A 22,511-nucleotide genomic window follows, 5' to 3' on the forward strand; every position below is an offset into this window, starting at 1 on the left:
TAGGGTTGAGTACTTGCCAGTAATGGGCTGTGTAATTGTGGGTAAGTCTTTTAAACATTTGGGGCTCAATTTTATTATCTGCCAAATAAGGCTATTAGGTTAGATCAATGTTTTCAAACTTTTTGCCCACTGGAACCCACAGTAAGAAATACGTTTGTAAAGAATTCTACTGCACACGTGTTGAGTGTGCACGCGTATGTGTGTTGAAAACAGAAGTGATGCAGAGCGACACACGTCCTCACGAGGTGCAGTGCGTCCTTCTCAGTGTGTTTTAAATTGACTTCATGACCCTCCACCGTCACTTCCAGTTTGGAAAACACTGGATGAGATGCTCTTAGCCCTACCAATTTCACGGTTGAAAACTGAACTTTAGGAATCAATTTTACAACTTTTGACCAAAAATGTGAGTGGGTTTTTGGCACTGACAAGCGGTGACCTCGCCACAGCGTGGGGGGACGGACGTGGTAGGGACTCGTGCCCTGGACTGTGTGAGCAGCTCTGGTCCTCGTCGGGCCGGGTGGCCAGGCACCCACCGCGCCTGCCGCAGCGCCCTCTGCTGGCGCTGCCACCGGCCCATCGCCGTCAGAACTCGGGACTCCAGATTCCAGTAGCGGATGGGCCAGACAAGAGGAGAGGCCTGTGGCCTCGCCTCTCGCGCTGCCTCGCTTTCCCGGATGGTGGGGCGCATCGGGGGAGGGGCGGGTGACGGAAACTGCCGGCAAATGCTTTGGGTTTGAGCAGTGGGTCCTTGGAAAGCGTGCGTCCGTGTGTGATGGGTGCGCGCCACGCAGCGAACGCGGATTGCATTGTGTGTCTTTGGATCTTACTTCTCGTCTCCCTTTTGAATGTTATACTGTGCGTGTCATTATTTTCATAGGTGGGGTGAACAGCAGAGATAGTTATCAATCGTGTTAGAAAGTGAGGTGGATTCCCCGTGTGGCTAAACCCCCTGAAATTTGTGGCACTGGGGAGGGGGCGCTGGACGTGGGCTCGTACTTGCTCCGTGTTCTGCTTGCCTGTCCTCCTGGGCGCCAGGCACTCTGGGGCTGGGCTATGTCTCGGGGCCCACCTTGCGAATATCCCCCTCCTGCAGGGGAGGGACACGTCCAGCCTGGCCTTCCAGAGCCCCGTGAGGGCAGATGGGAATGCGGGCACCGCCCTGCCCTGCGTGTCTGTGGCGGATACCCTAGAGAAGACAAGAGGCTCCAGTGCAAACCTGCGCCCTTCCGAGACCCACGTGAGCCAGTGGGGGGTGGGGCATCACGGCTGCGTGGAGCCGGGGGCGCCTCTGGACTGTGCTTCGTCTTATCCATAAAAGGCAGATGCTAGTGTTTTGTCCCTCGAGGGCTGCCAGGGTCGGAGGAGTGAGCCCAGAACTGGTTGGTAGATCCAAAGGCTTAGGTGAGGAGAGGACTGAAGTCCGGGACAGCCCAGGGCAGGGGGACGTGGGCAGACAGGCCTGAGGTGGCCTGGTGCCTGCGGCGGCTCTTCGTGTGGCCCTTCGCCGGGTCTGGGCATCCCGGGAAGGGGCAGGGCCGTTCTCCCGAGCCGCACGGGAGGGCACCTTGCAGCCACTCTGCGTGTTGCCAGGCTGAGGCACACAGCTCTGTCCTGAGTTGTGTTTTGTTGTTCTTTGCACAAAGCCGTGGCTTTACCATGATCATTTTTTCTTGCTTCAGAAGTTTAAAAAATAAAACACGGGTTTCTCACTGAGAATCTGACACCCAACATTTACTAATATACTTTACAAACAAAGCTTTAGTAAAAACATTGAAATAGCTTTTTGTGAGACTACTGGATGCACTTCTACACTGTAGGCGATATTATCTCAGTTTTACTGAAAATTGAGGCGCCTGTTAGTTATGTAGTTCAGTCATATGAAATTGCCATTTTGTAGCCCCCAAATAGTTAAATGATCAGCAGTATGAGATTGTTCAACCTTGTAACCTACCAGAGATTAAATACCCAGCAAGTGGCATTCTAATTCAGCTCTGATGACCCCAAAGCCCATCTTCATTTTTTCTTACTATTCTGTGTGGAATTTACCACATTTTAAAAACTCACTAAACGAATGGCATAAAAGCCAAAAGATGTTGTCCCATCGTGATGAAAAAGCCCGAAGCACGTTCTAGGTTGGCATCAGGAGGTGAGACCGGGAAGGTCAGAAGGAACATCTTGTCCACTGTTGTCTTGAGTCAGTTACTATTAAGGGTTTCGGAGGGTAGGGCACTTGCAGGGTCCCCAGGGTCATTATTTCTACGATCCTCTATTTCCTGAAGGGGAGCGTGTTGGGCTGTTGGGTTGGAGTCTGAGGCAGAAGGCCGTCTCTGCAGGACTGACTGTGCTCCTTTCCCTTGTGTCTGCTGAGCGACTTCTCCCCGCCCTGGAGCTGGGCCCCCTGCCCCCACTTCCCCAGGGTGCAGGATGACGGAGAGCAACCAGATATGGTTAGGAAAGGTGCCCCCCCTGCCCGGAGCTGCTCCCAAGATGCCCTGGCGCAGTCAGCGCAGGGGTGGCCTGTGCACACGTTCACAGGAGTCGTGGCAGGTGGGAGCTGTATTCGTTTTCCCTGTGCACTGACTGTCTAATCTAAACATTCCAATGTTGAAAACAAAACCGAGAGTTGATATTTCCAGGGAAGGGTCATTGAGCCTCAGATGGATACAAAGAATATATGCAAAAAGAAAACAGTATGTTAATGCAGAATATCTGAACCCCAGATAGAGAAAGGTCACCCACTCATCTAATTTAAGGGGATAGAAATTCACAGATGTGTTTGTGATTTTACCAGCTATAGAGATTTCAAATATTGAAATGGCATTTGGAACAGGAAGATAGGGTTCAGATTAGGGCCCAGTGAATAACAAAGTGAAAATGTTGTTATTCTAGCAGCTCACAGATCCTTCATTGTGTTTGCCTCTGCTGAGTCCTGATGAGTTGATCTTGAAAGAGTGATGCCTGTTGTTCTTGGCTTTTCCTGATTTTGTTCCGTGCAGTGTGAAGGCTCTGCTGCTTGTCCTGAAATAATGAAATTGAGAGGAGATTGATTTTGGATGACTTCCAGTATCTTCCCTTAAACTTGAGTTTGCAGAAATTGGTCACTCAGAAACAAAGCCCAACTCCCACAGTCCACTCCCTACTGCTGTGAGCCCCAAATCTACAGTTCATATGCCTAAAAGCTTTGAGACAATTGGAAATTCCAGCCTATTTTGGAGCAAAAATACTTCCACGTTCGACCAGTTCTATTAAAAAAAAAGCGTGGACATCCCAAAGCCTTCTAGATGTCCTACTTTTCTTCACGTGTGTCATGAAGAGCGGCCCTTGGAACTTTGGGGAGTCATGGTGTTGAGTGTTGGGGACAGGGGGCCTACCCCTCCTTTCAGATGTTAAACATTTTAGGGCATCTAAATTGTAGAAACAAAATAAGCTGTTTTTTAAATACATTAATACCAGCTTTGTCCTATGGCATGTGTTTCCTCTTGTGTAAAGGGAAAGTGAAACGTGCAAGATATATTCATGGCCAAACATACCTCCTCCCCGCCCTGCCCCCCTCCCCGCCCCCCCAGCCTGGCATGAGCCCTCTGGCTCACGTGTGGATTTCTGCGTTAATTAAGAGGCGTTCTACAGATTGACAGAAGCCTTTCCCATTGTTTTTACTCATTTTTCCTCTGAGGCCTGAATGGTAGTGTTTGCATTTAGAGGCTAAGAACTTGAGGCCTGGGTGTGTGGTGTGACCTGCTCGGGGTCACATTAAAAGTCAGAACATGGGCACAAGCAGCCTAACGGGACCGTGTCGGGGCTGGTGTTCTGTCTTTACCGTATTGCTTGCCATTCTGCTGTCTTGGAAATTTTGAACATGGCAGCGTAGGTGGCTGGATGGGGGTTTGGGGTTTGAGGGTTTAGAATTTTAGTTCCTTCTCTCTTTTTTTTAAGTAAAGTATCCCATCTGTTTTTCACACTTTTTTAGTCTTCAGTTTTGTTGTAAAGGAATATGGAATGCTTATTCTTGCTTGGAGATCCAGCCTCTAGGCCATCTTTAGTCTCCTATATTTACTTTGTTGTTTTTTTGCTCATTCAACATTTATTGAGCTCCTTTTATAAAGTATGAAGCAGCTGTGTGGGGTGTATAAAAGAACACAGGCTTGCTTTTGTCCTCGGGAAATTCATTATCAGGGCAGATGGGTTCAGGGAAAGGAATCATGAGGGGCCTTGCTTGGGCCTGACCCCTTGCTCTTGTGCTAAAGGAATGAGGTTTCTTGGTTAAGTTTGACTCACCAGGGTAAGAAAGAGATGCAGGAACAAAAGAGCTCATAGGCTCTGAGCACGCTTTCTCAGAAGTTTCTAATTTGGCTATTGTAGGCGCTAGAATGGGGATTTAGCGTTTGCTTTTTTAGTCCTGGTTTTGGCCCAGTTAACACCTGGGATGTGGGGATATTGGGGTACACTTGCAGGAAAAGCAGATGCTGAAGAGCAGCTGTGTCTGTGGACCGGCGCAGAGGAAGGCGCTAGAGGAGAGACAGTGAGCTTGGCCTCTGCTGGGCGGGCATCTGTTATCTTAGGGGAAGGTGGTGCTTGGCTTAGCGCTGGAGGGCCGGTCCCGAGGCTGCCGAGCCGTGTCCGCGTGGCGCGGGTCTGTGACGCGTGCTCTGCACGTGGGGTGTCAGAAGTGGGAAGGGGAGTGAGTGGAGGGAGCAGAGGAGAGGACGTGCAGTGGGTGGGGGCCCGGGGCCCGGTCAGGAGAGCTGGGACCGACGGACGCCTCTGGGCTGGGGGCCACGGGCGCACTTGGAGCGGCTTCTGAGGTCGTCTGACTTGTCGTGGCGTTTCCTTCCCTTTGTTAGCCTCTTTTAAAGGGTCCTCAGGATGAGTAATGCCTATAAGCATATAGAAAGATGTAGTTTTGGTTAGTATATTTTATTACCTTTCCAGCCTCAGTGCTAGTGTCTTCCTTCATCAAATTGCTAGGTCCTAATAAATAAAGGGCATATATTACCATATCATATATAACTTGTTTCCTTTGTAATTTTACATATTTTACTTTGTATCCTTAAACGCATTATTCTGAGAAAGCGTCCATCGGCTTCCTAGGTGGCCAGAGATTCGCGGTGTAAAAACGGTACCCGGCTGGGGTACCCAGGAGTGCAGGACCTGTGGTCTGTTCCCACGGCAGCGACTTCATGCTGGCCCTGGGTGGGTGTCTGGGGACGAGGATGGGACAGTGGACCAGCCTCCTCCCCCCCGGGTCTCAGCATCAGTCCCAGCCCTGTCCCGGGACCCAACTGGTGGTCCGCGTGGCCGGCTCTTCTCATCCGTGGAGCCATTGTAGGGCTAGGGGGGGGCACCTTCCCACGTGAGTGTGCAGACACGGTCGTTAACGTTTGGACTTAAGTTTTCTGTAAAATAGGATGATAAACTTGTAGACACATTACAATGAGGGTACATGCTTGTGCAAAAATGACTAGAAATAAACTAAAGATGCTTGGAGGGGTAAGAATATGTATTAATACTTTTTCTTTACTTGCCATTTCTCTATAAAATCTCTTAGTTTTATGACATTAAAACCTATTGTCAGGTATAAAAGACCGCCCCTGGTTGTATTGTTGGTAATAAGAGTGAAAACTGTAACTTTCATGATTAACTGGCTAAGACTTGATCCTATTTTGAAGAAGCGTGAGGTGGTGGCCTGGGGACACTTGCCTGCCGCCTGTTGACTGTGAATGTGCTTCACTCTCACCATAATCTCCTCTTCAGAGGTGATGTGGTGGAAAAGGACCTTCTGCAGCATCTCGGGCACCTGGCTCCAGCTACATCCTAACACACCAGCGCCCTATATGAGTCTTGCTTTGAGTACCTGTAACACGTTGTTTATACCATGAGTGTAGCAATTAAAATGTCATATTGTGATGGTTATAAATTACGTATTTAAAAAAATAGAACTTCTTGAGCTTCTTGTTATAGGTGAATTGAGTAGATAAATTTCTATCCTCAAAGATTCTTCAGTGCCTAGAATATGGTGGACGTTGGTAAGTTTTGAGTATTTTTATCTACAATATGATAGACTTTTCCACTTACAGGCTTTCGACTGGGTGAGCAGCCTTTGATATTGTGAGTTACTTCTTATTTTGGAGAATTTTTGCATGTATTAAGTTGAGACATGCATGAGACACTTATAAGTCTTAATTCTGGAGAGACAGAGAAGAACTTTTCTCCTTTTAACTTAAGTCTTTCTTCCTTTCTCGTGTGGACAGATCCCCTTCCCTCATCTGGTCGCCGCTGTGTCCCAGGATCTCCTTCCCCGCTGGCTCCCCAGACTTCTCTGGGTGACCCCATTGTTCTGCTCAGGCAGGATGGGTTCTGAGGACCCAGCCTTGCAAACGCCTCCCCTAATCCAGCAAGTATTCCTCTACTTGTGTGGCCTGACCTCCTTTTAGCTTTTCAGATTTTTACACCACCCTGAAAAGAGCTAAGTTCTCTGGTCTTTAACACATTAACGGCTTAACTGCTATCAAATCATGCCTCTCCTCTCCTAGATATGGACATGTGTATCATTGTGAATGTCAGATGTTACATTTTTTCTTCCTTATTTTGATCCAAAAGCTATGTAAAATTGTTTGTCTGGTTGGTTGGTTTCCTGGCTGCTCCGAAACCCAGAGAGCTGAGGGCACCACAGCCATCTTCTCTCCAAGAGCCTGGATTTTTCATGAATTTATAATTTTATTATTTTGACTTGGTTTGCTTTCCTGTCATCTGTTTGTTATGAGATTTACACTGTAGGGAAGGCAGAACGTTACCTCTACCCCCTTAGGGTCTCTGGCTGGGCTTGAGAATTAAATTGACAGAAGACAGATGAGCAGGAGAAAAGCGTACAGATTTTTACCTGTCCTGGGAGCCCCCGTAGGACAACGAAGACCCAGAGAAGTGCGAGGCCTCGGTGTTCATACACCAGGTTGAACCGAGAGGCGCAGTTGGGAAAAGGAGCCGAAGTGCGCGGAGAGACGCGGACGCTGAGGGCTGTGTTCCCAGGCTCCTTGGCCTCCGCCCTGGTCTCCCGATGAGAGCTTCCAGGCGTCGGGAGGGCGTGTTTCACATGGGAGTTTCTCTCCTGCTTTCAGAAAGGAAAGGAGAGGTCAGGACACCCTCCCTACTCCCGCTCTTTCTCTGGTACCTTTGGCTCAAAATAACCCTTAAGCCAAAGTGGCGTATTTTGGGGTGGCGTGTCCTGCCCCCCTTCAGTGTCAGTCTGTAATTAAATCAATATCGTAAGACTTTTAATAGAAAATGGTTTACACCACAGTTTCGTTTTTTGGTCTTTCTTGCTTGGTTTGCCGTTTATGTGCTCCGAATAGGATTTCAGAGAGGCGGGATTCAGGGCAGCAGCGTAGAGTGGCTCGGAGGGCGGGCTCTGAAGCTCGGGGCCTGGGCCCTGCCTCTGCCACTTTCTGGCCTTTGTGATTTTGGACAGGTCATTTAATCTTTCTCTGCCTGTTTCCTTATCTATAACAGAGAGATAATAACAGGACTGACTTCATAGGGCTATTGTGAAGTTTATAGGAATATAAGTGCAGTGCTTAGAAGGACTCCCCCCTCCAAAAAAAAAAAAAAAAATAGCACTCTGTAAGTGGCATATTGTGGAATTCTTAGAGAATTACCCGAAGTGAAGTCAGCCTGCCCTTTCCGGAAGCTGGGGAGGCAAGGCCACCTTCTTCCCACACGAGCTGCACTGCCCATCCCGGAACCCTCTGCCCCCGCAGTGCAGGCGGCAGGGCCGGACCACCAGAGTCCCTTAGCGGGGAGGGGTGAGGCGGCCAGGAGAAGTGTTTGGGGGGCGTGGGAATAGGCGCCTTGGGACCCCAGGAAAGAGGAAAACAGACTTAGCATGCGGACAGACACCTCTGTCAGCCTCTCCTCCCCTCCCTCAAGTTTCTTTTAAACCTTTTCTTGACGTTGGTATTTTTTCTCCTCCTTTCCAAAATACTTTGACTCAACTTTGACGGACTGAAAAAATACAGTAATTACATTTATACAACTGTGATTATTAACTAAAAACAGTTTGACTTTTAAAAATGTAGAATACTAAAGTTGTTCCCTGAGCTTGAGTTACCTTTTAACATCAGTTTGATGTGTGAAAACATAATTTATGACAAGATCTACTTTTCAGGTGATGGAAAATGTGAGATCTACTCTTTGTATTTTGAAAACCATTTCATTAGGTGCCATTTGTTAATGTTCTAAATTTGTGAGATAGCTTTTCCACATGGTCTGTCATTAATTATTCATTCTTGATATCTTTATTTGTAGGTCACCTATTTATATAACTCAATTTGTCTATCACCTGGGCATGTAGCTCAACTAGTAATGTCTGTCAATTCATGGCTATTTTTGACCAGTAACGTTAGGGGCCTGAACAAGTTTTATTTATTGCTGTGCTTTTCAAACCACTCAGAGTACTTCCAACCTTCAAACAGCTTCCCCGACTGCAACAAAAGTGACTTTTGTCTCGTTATGGAAGTGGGCCAAACTGTTTGACCTAACGACAGGTGGGGTATTATTCAGGGCTGCTGAAACGCTGTGCTCCACATGCTTTGTTCCCTTGGGATTGTGTTCGGCTCGCATGTTCCTGGCAGCCATTGTGGCATCAGGCTCCTTTACTGAATTTGGAACATGACTGCCAGAGCCAGCCCTATGAAGGTTTTAGCTGTAGGATCATCATTTTCTTAAACAGTTTATGTATTAGTAGTTTTTATAGTTTGGTTTTATTTGTAGTACTAGAATCATACGTAGCACTTATTATGGTTTGTTTTTGTTTGTTTTTACATAGTTTCCAGCCCCTTGTGTTTATGGTTGTGAATACTTGTGCTTTTTGGCCTTTGACGTTTTAAGTATGGATATGTATTTATTTGCAAATTGAAAAAATTTACAAGAAATGTCTACCACTTTGGACAAATGAATTCTTTAAGAAATTAAAGATCTTCCTTATTGGTTATCTTTACGGTCAGAACTGCCAGAGTCTATTATTAGAGCAGGAATTGATGCAAAAGTTAAGGCTGGTCCCAACTTTGAGGTTTATTCAAATACTCTTCCTTTTTTCCTTCTAATCAAAAGAGATACATATTCAGTATTTTAAGTTCCATGCACTGTGCTCTGTGTGGGGAAGGTAGCAGTGATCGGACAGAATCTCTGTCCTCCTGACGCTTTGGTCCTGGGCTTGTGTGTAGCAGCGTGTGTCTGTGGCTCATGGGGGCACACACTGTGTTTGTAGGACCTGACCGAAAACAGACCCTGAAGGGACTTCCCTGGCGGTCCAGTGGTTAAGACTCTGTGCTTCCACTGCAGAGGGCGCGAGATCCATCCCTGGTCGGGGAACTGAGATCCTGCATGCCGCATGGTGAGGCCAAAGTAAATAAATAAATAAAATATTAACAAAACAAACAAACCAAAAAACAGAAACAGACCCTAAAGCAAACTGGTGGTAATAAGTACGATGTGTTGGCTGGCGGAGGCTTTGTGTGATATCTCTACCCTACAAGCAAGGAGCAGCGAGTCATGTCTTCATGTTATAGGTAAGAAAACGAAGGCTCAGAAAGCTTGTCGATTTGCTCCAGGACATCGGTGTTGGGAATTTAAACTGCTGTCTGTTTGTTCCCAGCTGATCCTTCCCTTCAGGACTCGTCTCTCAATACAGGTTTTAGACTCATCCTCTGAACTTGTTCTGAAGATGACATTCATGCGTTACAGTTTAAAACTTGGTGCTTTGGCTCAGTAACAAAGAAAATGGTTATTTTTGTACTTTGATTTTTAGTTTTTAGATGCATGAAGGAAGAGTGTTTGGCCTTAAAATTTTACCAGGCGCGTAGTTTTGAACGTGGTTTAGGTATGTATTCAGTAAAGCAAAAGCATATTTTTTCTTATTTTAATGCAGACTCATGATATGGCTCACACAGTTCTTCTTGGGATCTCTGTGCATCTCCACGTCGGTCCCAGGATCCTAAGCTGGGAATCCTTCTTCCTCAGTTTGCCATAAGCAGCAAATGTTCGAGCCCAACAAAGCAAAGCAGTGACAACATAGTCAATAGTGGTTTTTTCGAATTGGACCTACTCGAATAGTTCTATGAGATTTCCTAATATATAGATTATATTTATTGAAGGCAGAAAATCACCCGAAGAATGACTATTGTCCATGACCGTTCAGGCTCTCAGGGTGTCCCCCCGCCCCGCCCCGCCCCGATGCTCCTGCCCTCTCAGTGCACGAGGCAGAGGCTTCTTTTGGGCTCTCTGGACTCTTCTGCGAGCAGCCCTGTGCCTGAGGCGACTGCAGCCGTGAGAACGCCTCAGGCGGCTGCAGGGACTGCTGCCGGCTGTGTTGTCACTGGTTTCTCGTGCTGATCCAGGCGTAACTGTGATCGAGGAAATACCGAGTGAAAGATCCTCACTGAGTGCTCAGTTTCATTCAGCCGCCGGTCTCTTAGCCTTGCACTGGCCGAGGGTCCCCGGTGTGAAAGTCAGAATTCCTAGCGATAGCCGTGCTGGAAGCTTCTGGCGTGCCGTGAAGGTCCCGGACGGCGAATGAGCTGGCACGTCCGTCAGCACGTGTCCCTCCTCTGTCCTCCTGTCTCCTGCCGCTGCACTGGGCTGTGAAGAGCGTCCTCCGGAGATGGCTCAGTGGTGTGGGCTGGCTCTCTCAAGGCCTGGAGTCCTGACCCCTGTAGGACATCGTTTTCACTCCTCAGAGTCGCAGCTCCAGACACCGAAGATGGACTCGGGGAGACTGCCACAACCACAGGAACAAGTTGCCCTGTCTCCAGCACGCCATAACCGTGTCTTACGTGCTGGCCTGTCGGCCCAGGGGTAGATGCTGCGCGCTGAGTGCCGTGAGCGGGTGGGGGGCCGTGTCCAAGCAGCACGTGGCTCCCCCCGGCCCTGCGGGGCCTGCTGCGGCCCTTCCCGCTCGCTCCCCCGTCCCGCCTGCAGCCGCCCTGGCGGCCGTGCCCCTCCGGCCGCTCCTCCTTCAGCTGCCCTCACGGCTTGCCTCCTTCCTTGGGGTCTTTCTCAGGTGTCCCCTCCTCAGCGAGGTGTCCCCTGCACTAGCTCCCTTCTCTGCTTTTGTTTCTCTCCACAGCACTTACCATTAGCAAACATACTCTGTGTATAAGCTCCACGAAGGCAGAGATTTTGTCCCTGTGGCACCTTCTAGGATGGCTTGTACCAGGATGAAGCCTTGGGTGGTGGTGGCCCATTGTAGCTGCCCGATCAGTACTTTCTGGATGAATTGATGAAGATGCTTTAAATAATCACAGAACTCAGAAACTCGCTTCATTTTGTTTTGCTGTTCGTTTTTCACCTGTGTTTATCAAGAACCTGAAAATAAGATAAAAATATTTAAGACGTGCTTCCTGTTGGGAATTTAAGGGAAGGCCGATCCTCGTGAACCCTCCTGCCCAGCGTTTGTGGAGGGTGACACGTGAGGCGGTCGTGATGGGCAGCCAAGGGGCAGGGAGGGCGGGATCTGGGGGCGGGAGGCCCAAGGGCCACCCTTGTTCCGGGGGTGATTCTGTGACCTCAGTTGATTTTTCATCTGTGAAATGAGGGTGTTTATGTCACTAAAATCACTTCTATGGCTGATGGAATAGAGAGAGCAATTTAGAGAACTGAGAACGAAGTCTAGTGAGAAACTGAGAGGCTCGTGTTTGCTGATGTGATCTTTGGCTCTTTTATTTTGAAAACGTGGTTGTATTATTTATTGTCAGTTCAGCTATAAAGCTTATTTTATAAATTTAAAAAATTCGAAAGACAGACTCTAATGTTAGTGCTGAAAATGGAGCAATTCTATTTCCAGTTTTTAAAAAATTCATATTTTTTATTCTATATAATTTTCAGGTCAGTGCTTCTGAGCTTTGTTCTCTCAGAATTATTTATTATATATTTTGGGTTGATAAACTTAAAAAGTATTCAAGGATAAAATACAGTTTTTCCCCCCAGAGGATTTGAACAGTAGTGCATTTTTAAGCTTTCACAAATAAATGAATGATTTTCTAGAAAGGGAATGATAATGAACTTACAAATAAAACTATGATATATTTAATAATATTTATTATATTAATGATCAGCTTTTCAACCTCTCTCAAATTCAGAGAAAGTAATAGTTCTAATAATTATGCATTTTCACATGTAGCTCTCTGTCAGTCTTGTAAAGAAACAGGGGCAGGAGGGCGTGTGTAATGGGGTCACTGCCAGCAGGGAGATGAAGAACCTTTAAAGCCAGTTTAAAACCGGTGACGGCCACTCTTCTCATGGATAGAACAGGTCAAGGGTTGGAATGTCCAGGTGTACCTTTGACTCATATGACAGTGTTAGGAAAATACCAGACCCCTTCCTTTTGAGAACGTTGGTCTCTCCCTGGACGTGTGAGCCTGGACTCTGATACCACCCCTCCCCCATTCCTTTCTGGTGACACTGGGTGTGGCGTTGAGATGCTCCTGAATATCTCTGGTGGTTGCCTTTCAAGATACTCCTTCTACCTCCAGACAGCTCCGTTTGAAAGCTCTTCCTGTGCTCATCATAAATCTGCCCGCCCTTAACTTTTATCTCAGGAATAAGAAAAAATTAAATTTCTCTTCTACTTGACTGTTTTTCCAGACATATTGTGGTCTATCTTTATTCCCAGTTAATTACTCATGGTCTTTTTTTTTTTTTTTTAATAAATAATGTTTTTTTTTAATTTTTATTTATTTATTTATTTATTATTTTTGGCTGTGTTGGGTCTTCATTTCTATGCGAGGGCTTTCTCCAGTTGCGGCAAGTGGGGGCCACTCTTCATTGCGGTGCGCGGGCCTCTCACTATCGCGGCCTTTCCCGTTGCGGAGCACAGGCTCCAGACGCGCAGGCTCAGTAATTGTGGCTCAGGGGCCTAGTTGCTCCGCGGCATGTGGGATCTTCCCAGACCAGGGCTCGAACCCGTGTCCCCTGCATTGGCAGGCAGATTCTCAACCACTGTGCCACCAGGGAAGCCCCATGGTCTTTTTTACAGCTTTCCCCAGGTGTGGTTCGGAGCCGGCCAATGCCCTCCTGGTCCTTCTCCGTAAAACCTGCTCCAGTTGGGGCCAGCCCTGCTTTTGGTATGGACCCCGACTTAATCCTTAACCCAGATGCAGCTCTCCAGCCTTTTGAGGGGGGAGGGGCCATCCCCCCTCATTCTGAAACTGCTTCTGCCTATGTATAGCTATGATGACATAAGCTTCTTTGAGAAGTCAGTGTCATACTGTTGACGTGGTGAGTTTCAGTTAATTAAAATCTCTTTTGTTTTCTTTTTCCTGCTTGTATACCAGAAAATCTACCATCATCATCCCATCCTCATGAGCTTCTTGTTTTTGTCTCTCTGGTTTTGGTTTGGTGTCCTAGTTGCCTAGTACTTATTTTCATCAAACGCGCTGGATATAGATCCTGGTACCGGTGCTTAAGTGTCTTTATTTTAGGGGTATTATTTCTGCTGGCTTATTAACCTCTCTTTCCACCTTCTGTCACTGACATACTCGATCTCAGGGCTTAATATAAAGATGGTCTAGGATGGGACTGAAGGAAACGCCGGTGCTGGGGTACCGAGGTGCACCACTGGGCCTGCACTGCCCAACGTGGTGTCTGTGACGACGGCTTCCATTTAAATTGTAATTAATTAAAACTAATGAAATTAAACATTTAGTTCCCATGCACTGGCCCACGTACGGCTGTTGGACACAGTGATACAGAGTATTTCTGTCATCACAGAAAGGGTCGCTGGACGGTGTTTCTCGACACCAGTGTTGATCCCCTAGCGCGTGAAACAGAAAAGAAGGTGGGGAATTATTTTCCCATATTTCCCCACACCGATGCCTTTAATTTTATTATAGCGGGTTACTATGGTGACATTTTATTTGAGGGGAACAGGCAGGTTTTAATGGAAAAGATGTAATTTAATTTGTGATTTGAAGGATAACTGTGGTTTTGAGAGTAGATATTAGTGGAATTGTCAGTTTCTTGGGAAAACTGGGTAATACAGATGCAGTTCAGCACTTGGGGGCTCCGTCACGGGGCCCTGCCCTGGAGGGGCTCCCAGGTCAGTGGGGACACGCAGACGGAGCAGGTGGCGGCCGGTGCCGCGTGCTGTGCCTGGGACGCGGGCGATGTCCTCGGGAGGGAGGCCGCTGGCCGGGCAAGGCGTCGCCCAGTCTCGGGGGGGCTTGGCCAGGACCCCGGGGCTGCTGCGTGCGCCTCATCTGAGCACGTGCGTGTCCTGCGGCGATGCTGCCTTCACGCAGAGACCGGCCTGTCCTCAGCACCCCCGCAGGCACGTGGAAGACGCTTTTAATTTTAAAAACCTCGTGAGGTTAAATTAAATCAGAACGCTTTAGGCTGGCCTGCGGTCAGCGCTTTCTTACCTGGGCACAGGTGACTGGTGGTGAGAGTCACGGAGGGTGCTGGTGGGAAATGAAATCTCCCGCGGTAAGGTGGGGTGTCCTCGCGGTCCATGTGTGCGGCTTTGACAGAAGTGCAGGTGCCCGGACCTGAGCCCTGGGGGGTCTGGCCTGGTTAGTCTGGGCTTACTTCCTGGTATCCTGGCTTTGTAAGCACCTGAAGTGACTCCAGAGGGCAGCCGGCGTTGGAAACCACTGGTCTCCACTGGTCTCCCACGTGTGAGTTTGTAATAATAGATGCCACCTTGTGTCTTCCTGCCGCGTGGAGCCTCTTGTACGCCAGTCAGAGCCTGGCATTCTGCCTGTGCAGATTTGAGCCCTGTCATATTGTTCAGCGTTTAAAGGCAACCCCACTCCTAGGCGTATATTTGGAGAAAACTCTAATTCGAAAAGATACATGCACCCCTATGTTCATAGCAGCACTATTTACAATAGCCAAGACGTGGAAGCAACCTAAGTGTCCGTCGACAGATGAATGGACAAAGAAGATGTGGTGTGTATACATATATACGCACATACATAATACATGTGCCTTACTTCATTGACCTTAAGATGTACCTGTTACCACCTCTGAAATCAATCAGGAGGTGACATACAAGCAGTTGAATGCTCTGGTTCCCTTGGGAAGATTATTTCTTTCTGTGTGCAACTTAAAATAGAGTGATCTTACAATTTATGGTGTCTTAGATTCATTTATGTTATGAAATGCAAATAGTAAGTTGCAATAATTTTTGTTTTATTTATTTATTTTTTGTGTTTTTTTAGCATTTTATTTTTTAATGCTTTTTTATTTATTTATCTTTATTGAAGTATAGTTGATTTACTATGTTGTGTAGTGTGAATTTCTGCTGTGCAGCAAAATGACTCAGTTATACACATACGTACATCCTTTTTCATATACTTTTCTGTTATGGTTTATCTCAAGATACTGAATATAGCTCCCTGTGCTTTACAGTAGGACCTTGTTGTTTATTCATTCTATTCGTAATAGTTTGCATCTACCAACCCCAGACTCCCAGTGCATCCCTCCCCCACCCTCCTCCCCCTTGGCAACCACAAGTCTGTTCTCTGTGCCTGTGAGTCTGTTTCTGTTTTGTAAATAGGTTCATTTGTGGATTATTTTAGATTCCTGTTTTGTTTTAATAAAGTGGAATACTTTGGTTTTTTGTTTAAACTTCATTGTGACAATCGTTATTATTTCAAACAATTACTGGGCACTTTGTATGTGCGAGATGGAGCTAAGCGTTTAATCTTCATCATGGTGTAATAATAGTAAGGTTTTTTTAGATGATGATTTTGAGGCAGCTAGAAAATCATAAAATTAAGAACAAACACGTTTTACCGCAAAGCCCAACCTATTAACTTAATCCCTGTGCTAAAGTGACTGTCCTCATGTTTAATCCACAGATCTGTGTGTCATGCTCAGAGTTGGTTAGTTCTTTTCAGGTGATGTGGTGAGAAGCACATGAACTGAGGGAAATCCAAGTTCATGTTCCCACTCCTTCACCAGCTTAGCCCTGCATGAGGCTGAGGGACAAGATGGTCGAGGAAGAGAGAACATACTCTGACATTCTTGAGGCAAGACTCTGGGCAGTGCAAATACCAGAGTGGTCGTACCCAGACGTGCCAGCAGCAGGAGGACTGTGCGTGTCCCAAACCGTGAGCCAGCTGACAGTCAGGCACGTCTCTCTTTTCACTAGTTTTCGGTAGTTACACTGTCCACCTCAGTGTGCTTTTCTTCTTATTTATCCTGCTTGGTGTTTGCTGAACTTTATGAATCTGTAAATTAATGACTTTTACCCTAATGGGGAAATTTATTTGTTCTGGACTCTTTTTTTTTTTCTTTCTCTCCGGGAGCCCAGTAACAGGGCTGTTTTAACATTGTCCTACAGGTCCTTACGTTCTTCTCATTTTGTTCAGTAACTTCACTCCTCAGAGTCGATAGTTGCTTTTGCTACATCTTCAACTTAGCCCACTCTTTCCTTTGTCATCACCCATCTGGTGCTAAGCCCATTTCATTTCATTTCAGTAGGATGTTTCTTAGTTCTAGAATTTTTTTCTTTTTTTTTCTTTTTTTTCATAAGTTCTGTCTCTCTGATGAGATTCCTCTTCATTCGTCCTGAGTGTGTTTTCCTAACTGTCCTTGATCAGGGTTACAGTAGCTATTAATGCCAACATCTAGGACCATCTCAGCATCAACCTTCCTTGATTATCTTACCTTTTGAAATGCATCAGTTTCTCCTTTCTGGCTTCTGGTACATTCCTCCTAATGATGTTGGGTTTTTGTTGTTTGTTTTTGTTTTTGCAAAAAAATTGATTTGGATGACTCAAGCTGCAGACGGTGGTTTGAGTTTGGGCAGTAGCTCAGATCACAGTTCAGTTAGTCTTATCCTGGTTTACAGGTCAGCCAGAGATGTGGGCGGAGTTTACACACAGAATTGTGCATCGTCTTCTCTGTCTCTGTCTTTACTGGGGTTACCCATCCCTGCCAACCTCATTTCCAGTAGCTGTCATTGCCCCAAACTCTGTCCTTTGGTTCTTCGAGCCAGTAAAACAGTGGGTTTTCTGTAGGTTTTGCTGCCTCTGCTTGGTACGAATGGGAGCCTGCCTTCAGGCTGAAATTCATGAAAAACAGGAAAGTCACTTGGAGTCATTCCTTTATTTAAGGGTCAACTCCCCTCCAGAATCTGTGCTTGGATGCGCTGGAATATCTTGGCTGTTGTGTTGTGTTGTGTTGATGTTGTCCAAGGTTTATAGCTATTATCTGCAGACAGTTCAAAAATTAGGCTTTTTTTCTTCCTTTGTAAGAGGATTCTTCTGGACTGCTTACTTTTTAATGTTTGCAAATGCTTCTTGTGATGGAGACGTGTAACGTTACATTCTGCATTGGAGGAACAATGACATTTCTGCTTTTCAACAGGTCAGAATGGAGGTTTGCAGCTCTTGTTTCATTTTCCATGAGAACTGAATGTACTCTTTTGACCCTTTGGTTTCTTTCATGAGTATAATTTATTCTGAATTCTGAATGAGCAGGTTTGATGTGTTTCTTGTAGAAATTAAAATTTTCTTAATATATGGAAACATTTGATTTGCTAATAAATAAGAAGATACTGGTCTTTACAGATCAAGTGTAAAAGCTTTGATTGTTGAAGTAATTCCATGGATGGAGGGCATAAATATAAGTAATTCACTCTTGTGTAAATTGCATGTATAATTATAGAAAAAATGAACTCTGATTATTTTGCTTTGGTAGTTGGCAATGTACATTCATCAATAGAAATATTTTAATTTGAGTTATTCTGTGGTTATAATACAAAAATCAAGATTTTTTTTTGCTTGATCATGTTGAAGCTGAAAATTAATTTTCTCAGTGTATTTAACCTCTTATTTCTTAAAATTGTGTGCTCTGAAATTTTAGTCTGTTGAGTAAGTATGTTATTGGATTAGAAATGTGTGCCTCTCTCTTCTATAGTTTTCTCAAATTTGAACTATTTTGATACAAGTATTTGATCTGGCAGCTATAAAAGGTTAATAGGTATAAGTGAGGATGTGAAAAATTGTCATGAAAAATTAAAAAATTTAAATTTGTTTTTGTATCAATATTTCCTAATTTGTTGAAAATCACAGAAAAGTCCAGTAGAGCCCAAACTCTTATGAAATGTCTCATGCTAGCCTGCATCTGTGTGTGAATGTGTGTGTGTGTTCCTGGAATTTAATTATATTCTTTTTATGTATTATTTCTTAATTCTTTGTATTTTCACTTTATCATGACCAGACCTGGAAACTTTATTTTCAAAAAGAATCCCTAAGACCATTAATTTTTAAGGATTATAGAATGGTAATATTTTTTATGATAATGTTTTAAAAATTAAATTTATGAATATTTTAGACTATCATGGAATATATATGTATATCAGTGTTTTGGGGAAAAGAAAACAAAATATTCTCTTACAAAGGTATTCAATTTTGAAATTAACTATTTTTCAGCAATCTTGTATCACTTAAAACTGGGGATAAAAATATCAAGAGGTGATATAACAGGATGCTTTAGCTCCAAGGAGCAGAAAACCCAACTGAAAGTCCCCTAAACAATGAAAAGTTTTTAAACTTGCATAACAGGAAGTCTGGGCACAGGGCCAGGTCAGTAGTGTCAACGTGGACAGAAGCTCCTTCCATCTTTTTGGCCCGACAGCCTTATCGTATTAGCTTGGTTCTAGGGCTAGTCCCCTCATTGTCACAAAAGGGTTGCTATAGCTCCAGACATCCACGTTTCCTTCCATGAATGTGTTATTAGAGGGGAAAACCTTTTCCTGGTGTTTCCTCATATCTCCTTGGTCAGGGAAATAGAATTATCATAATTGGTTTGCAGCAATCATGATTTACCTTCTGAGGCCAGACCATGTGTTTCCTGACCACACAGCAGAGTGAATTATACAGCAGAACAAAATTAGGACTTCGACAGCCAGCAAGGAAGGGGTGTAGGGCAGAGACTGTTGTTCTTACAAACAGATTTTAGATAACCAAAGATTTCAAGTTCCTTGAAAGAGCTGTATTTTCTCTTGCTTCTAGGACCTTCTCATTGCTGTCTGGAATTTTTTTTTCCCCTCTACCTAATAGATTTCTTCTCATCTTTTTAACTCCCAGCTTAGGTATAACTTCTTTGGGGAAGTCTTTCTAAATACAAGAGAAAAAGACTTTAAGGCAAAAGCACTGTTATAGATATATTACCTTTATAATGATAAAGTTTCAGTTCCCAAGAAGAGATAACAATGGTAAATTTGTCTGTACTTAGCCATCTAAGGCAACCTATATAAAGCAGAAGCTGACCAAATAAACGGGAAAGTAGACAAGTTGTAACCATAGTAGGAGAGTTTAGCCTACTTTCCTTATAACTGCTAAAAGCAGACATATATATATACACACAAATACAGAAGAATTGAACAACATGATGAACTCCCTTGAGCTGAGTGATATATCATGTGGCTCGATATACGCTTAGGTCAAGTCACACGGCATCAGTCTCTTCCAGGCAACTTAAAAAGAGCAATCCTCCCCAATTCATTTTAGGAAGTAGTATAATTTTGATAGTATAAGTTAACAAGAATATAAAGAGAAAGGAGCATTACAGAGCAATCTCACTTACGAACTTTCATACAACAATTTGTAAACAAAATAATTGCAAACTAAAGCCAGCAATGTATAATAGGGATAATGCATTGTTAGCCAGTTGAGATTCATTCCAGGAATCCAAGTATTTAACATTTTAATGTCAATCTCTATTTTATCACATTACTTAAATAAAGGAGAAAAATTATGTATTTTCTTACCAGAAGCAGAAGATTATTGGGTAATAATGGAACTTTTAAAATGTGCTGTAGTGTATGTATTAGTTTCCTAGTGCTGCTGTCACAAATTATCACAAAATAATATTAATAGTAATAATAATAGTAAATGTATTATCTTATAGTTCTGGAGGTCAGAAGTCCACAACGGGTCATCAGAGCTATGTTTCTTCTGGAGGCGCTAGGGGAGGATTTGTCTTCTAGTCTTCCAGCTTCCAGAGACGCCCGTGTTCCTGGGCTTGTGGCCCTGCCTCACTCCACCCTCTGCTCTGTCATCACATCTCCTCCGACTCTGATCCCTGCCTCTTCTTTCCCTGAAAAGGGCCCTTGGTGCTTATATTGGGCCCACCTGGCTAATCCAGGACCGTCTTCCCATTTCAGGATCTTGAACTTAATCACACGTGCAAAACCCTTTTGCTCCAGCATATAACATAGTCACAGGTTCCTAGTCTTAGGGCATGGACATCTTTTGGAGGGGGGGGGGGGCATTAGTCTGCCTTGCCAGTGTAGCTAAAAAAAAAAATGTACCAAGAATGTTATGCTTAGTTATGCAAATCCTTCTAGTATTGGGCGTGAGAAGGCTGCCCTCAACACCGTCTGTCTGACGTCCTAACGGAGGGCAGATCCCGTGCAGTGAGGCAGGTGAGTGACTCAAAAACCAGACAATGAGAATAGAGGTTTGGGAAGGAGGAAATCTCCCTTGTTGTTTGCAGATGATTATGATTGTGGGCAGAGGAAAATCCAACAGAATCTAGAGAAAAATTAGAATTAATAACTAATTTTAGGAGTTGACTTAACTCAGCCTCTCACAACAAAATACCATAGTCTGGGTGGCTTAAACAACAGAAATTTATTTTCTCAAAGTTCTGAAGGCTGGAAATCCAAGATCAAGGTGCCAGCATGTTTGGTTTTGGGTGCGAGCTCTCGTTCTGCTTGTAGACGGCTGACGTTTCTCTGCGTCCTCCCGAGGTGGTACACGCGCCGCGGGCTCAGGCAGGGAGGAACGTGAGGACCCGCAGGCTTTGTGAGATGTGTCCTCTGAGGCCGCACATCCCATCGTGAGGACCCAGGTGGAACAGTCTTTACAGGGTGACAGTGCCCTTTTAAAACATTCACTATGTGTAATCTTACTTTATGTGATTTTATCCTTAAAAATTTTGTGAATGACTTGGATATAATTCAGTTAAAAAATAATCGTGCCAGACAACTTGCTCCTTTGGAGGAATTCTGTGCTGAATTTGCTTTCCAAAGGCAAAGATCCCTCTGGGACTCCAGCAGTCATGGCCTCTCCCCCATTCCTCCAGTTCATTGTGTTGTGAAGTTAGATTGGTGGTTTATGTTTGCAAGGAGCTTTGTGCTCAAATTTTAATGCAACTCAAACTATGCAAGATCCTCTAAAGAGAATTGCCAGAAGATTTGTGTTCTAGTGGATTATATCAGATGTCCATTACAATGAGACTATAATCTAGTGTGTGAATTGGGTATTGGTTTTAGTATATATTCAGGCTGCTTCTGATTTTTTAGTGCCTGGAATTTATCCAAGCATAACTAAAAAGTGAAATTTGTACTCAACGTAGAGTTTCTAGCAGTTCCTGCATGTGTACGAGCGCGCTTCTGTGCCGCATGCGGCCCTGAGTACGCACACTAGAAAAATATTTTTGCTTGCGTGTGAAACTGACTCCTCAGACTACCATTAGTATAAGGAGTACGATGGATTTGGGGGATACTTTTGGTATTGTAATCACTGCCCAGATTTCCTTATCTCCCTCCCCTGACAAGTATGAAAAAAGTGTCAGAAAAAGAGTTGGCTAGTACTGCTTTATTCAACGGCTTTATCTCATTATTTCTCTTTTTTTTTCACCTTTTCTGGAAGGCTTTGCAGTTGAGAAATTCCGTTTGTATAGGCACACACGTGTATGCGCTTTTTGGATCTAAATTATGTGCATTGTACGTAGTACGATACTCTTTTGAGCATTTGTTACTTCCCACCTTAGAGCCCGGATTCTGCAAGTAAACATGCTTCTGTCACCTTTGGTTCCACCTCACGGTGTCCTCTGCAGCTCTTAAAGCTGATATGTTTTACTTTACAAATAAATAACGACTACGGGATAACATTGCTAACGTGTTTGCTGTGAAGTGCTGTCCTTTGTGATGCAGGTAAGTCCAAGAGATCGTGTCACGGTTTCCTAATACGCATGCTTTGAATAGTAACTGGTCTCTGTTCACACACTCAGCGTTGACTCTGTCTCTAAACACCATGCTTATAAAATTATACTTACTTCAGAAGGATTTCAGCCAAATGGACAGTATCCCATGACTTGATTCTAATTAACGTTGATAAATGCTCACCCGGGACCAGCATCACTACGGAGCCTTTGATTACATCCTTCTTGTGACCTGGCGGCCAGGCCCCGCCCTCATCTGTATTTTTTCTCCTTCTGTGGAGAGAGAGAGAAGTGTGATCAGTGAGTCCTCTGACTCCGGTAGAAGGAGCCATTTGACACAGAGGAAGTATGCGCGCGGGATTCCAGTCGGCACCCTTAGGTGAGGGCCACGCTCGCGTCTCAGAGGAAAGTGTTCTCTGAGCTCAGCCTGGTGTCCAGGCTTCCTGGCTCTCTGTGTTTAGGTGGCACCTCCATGACCGGAGGTGCTTAGTAGCTGAGACTCTAAGTTAGTCACACTATTTAACTTCACATTTCATTTTGTTAATAAAAGTTGGAGAAAA

General features: G+C 44.9%; 1 protein-coding gene and 1 long non-coding RNA gene across 8 annotated transcripts in view; one reads left to right on the forward strand and one right to left on the reverse strand.

Moving 5' to 3' along the window:
* The window catches only part of GMDS (GDP-mannose 4,6-dehydratase), a 489,935-nt gene that overhangs the window by 138,902 nt on the left and 328,522 nt on the right, over positions 1–22,511 (forward strand). The window lies entirely within an intron of this gene.
* The window catches only part of LOC309607296, a 50,324-nt gene continuing 31,389 nt past the window's right edge, over positions 3,577–22,511 (reverse strand). The window contains exons 2-4 of one of the 3 annotated variants that reach the window (XR_014232357.1): positions 22,066–22,224; positions 11,124–11,355; positions 3,577–7,102 (exon numbers count right to left, since the gene is read on the reverse strand). This is a non-coding gene — a long non-coding RNA (uncharacterized lncRNA). Of the gene's footprint in view, positions 11,356–14,943; positions 22,225–22,511 lie in introns of those variants that run through there. The other 2 variants (XR_014232358.1, XR_014232359.1) reach the window with 2 other exon arrangements.

This window comes from Balaenoptera borealis, assembly GCF_965194805.1.
Source record: "Balaenoptera borealis genome assembly, chromosome: 12".
Classification (NCBI taxonomy): domain Eukaryota; kingdom Metazoa; phylum Chordata; class Mammalia; order Artiodactyla; family Balaenopteridae; genus Balaenoptera; species Balaenoptera borealis.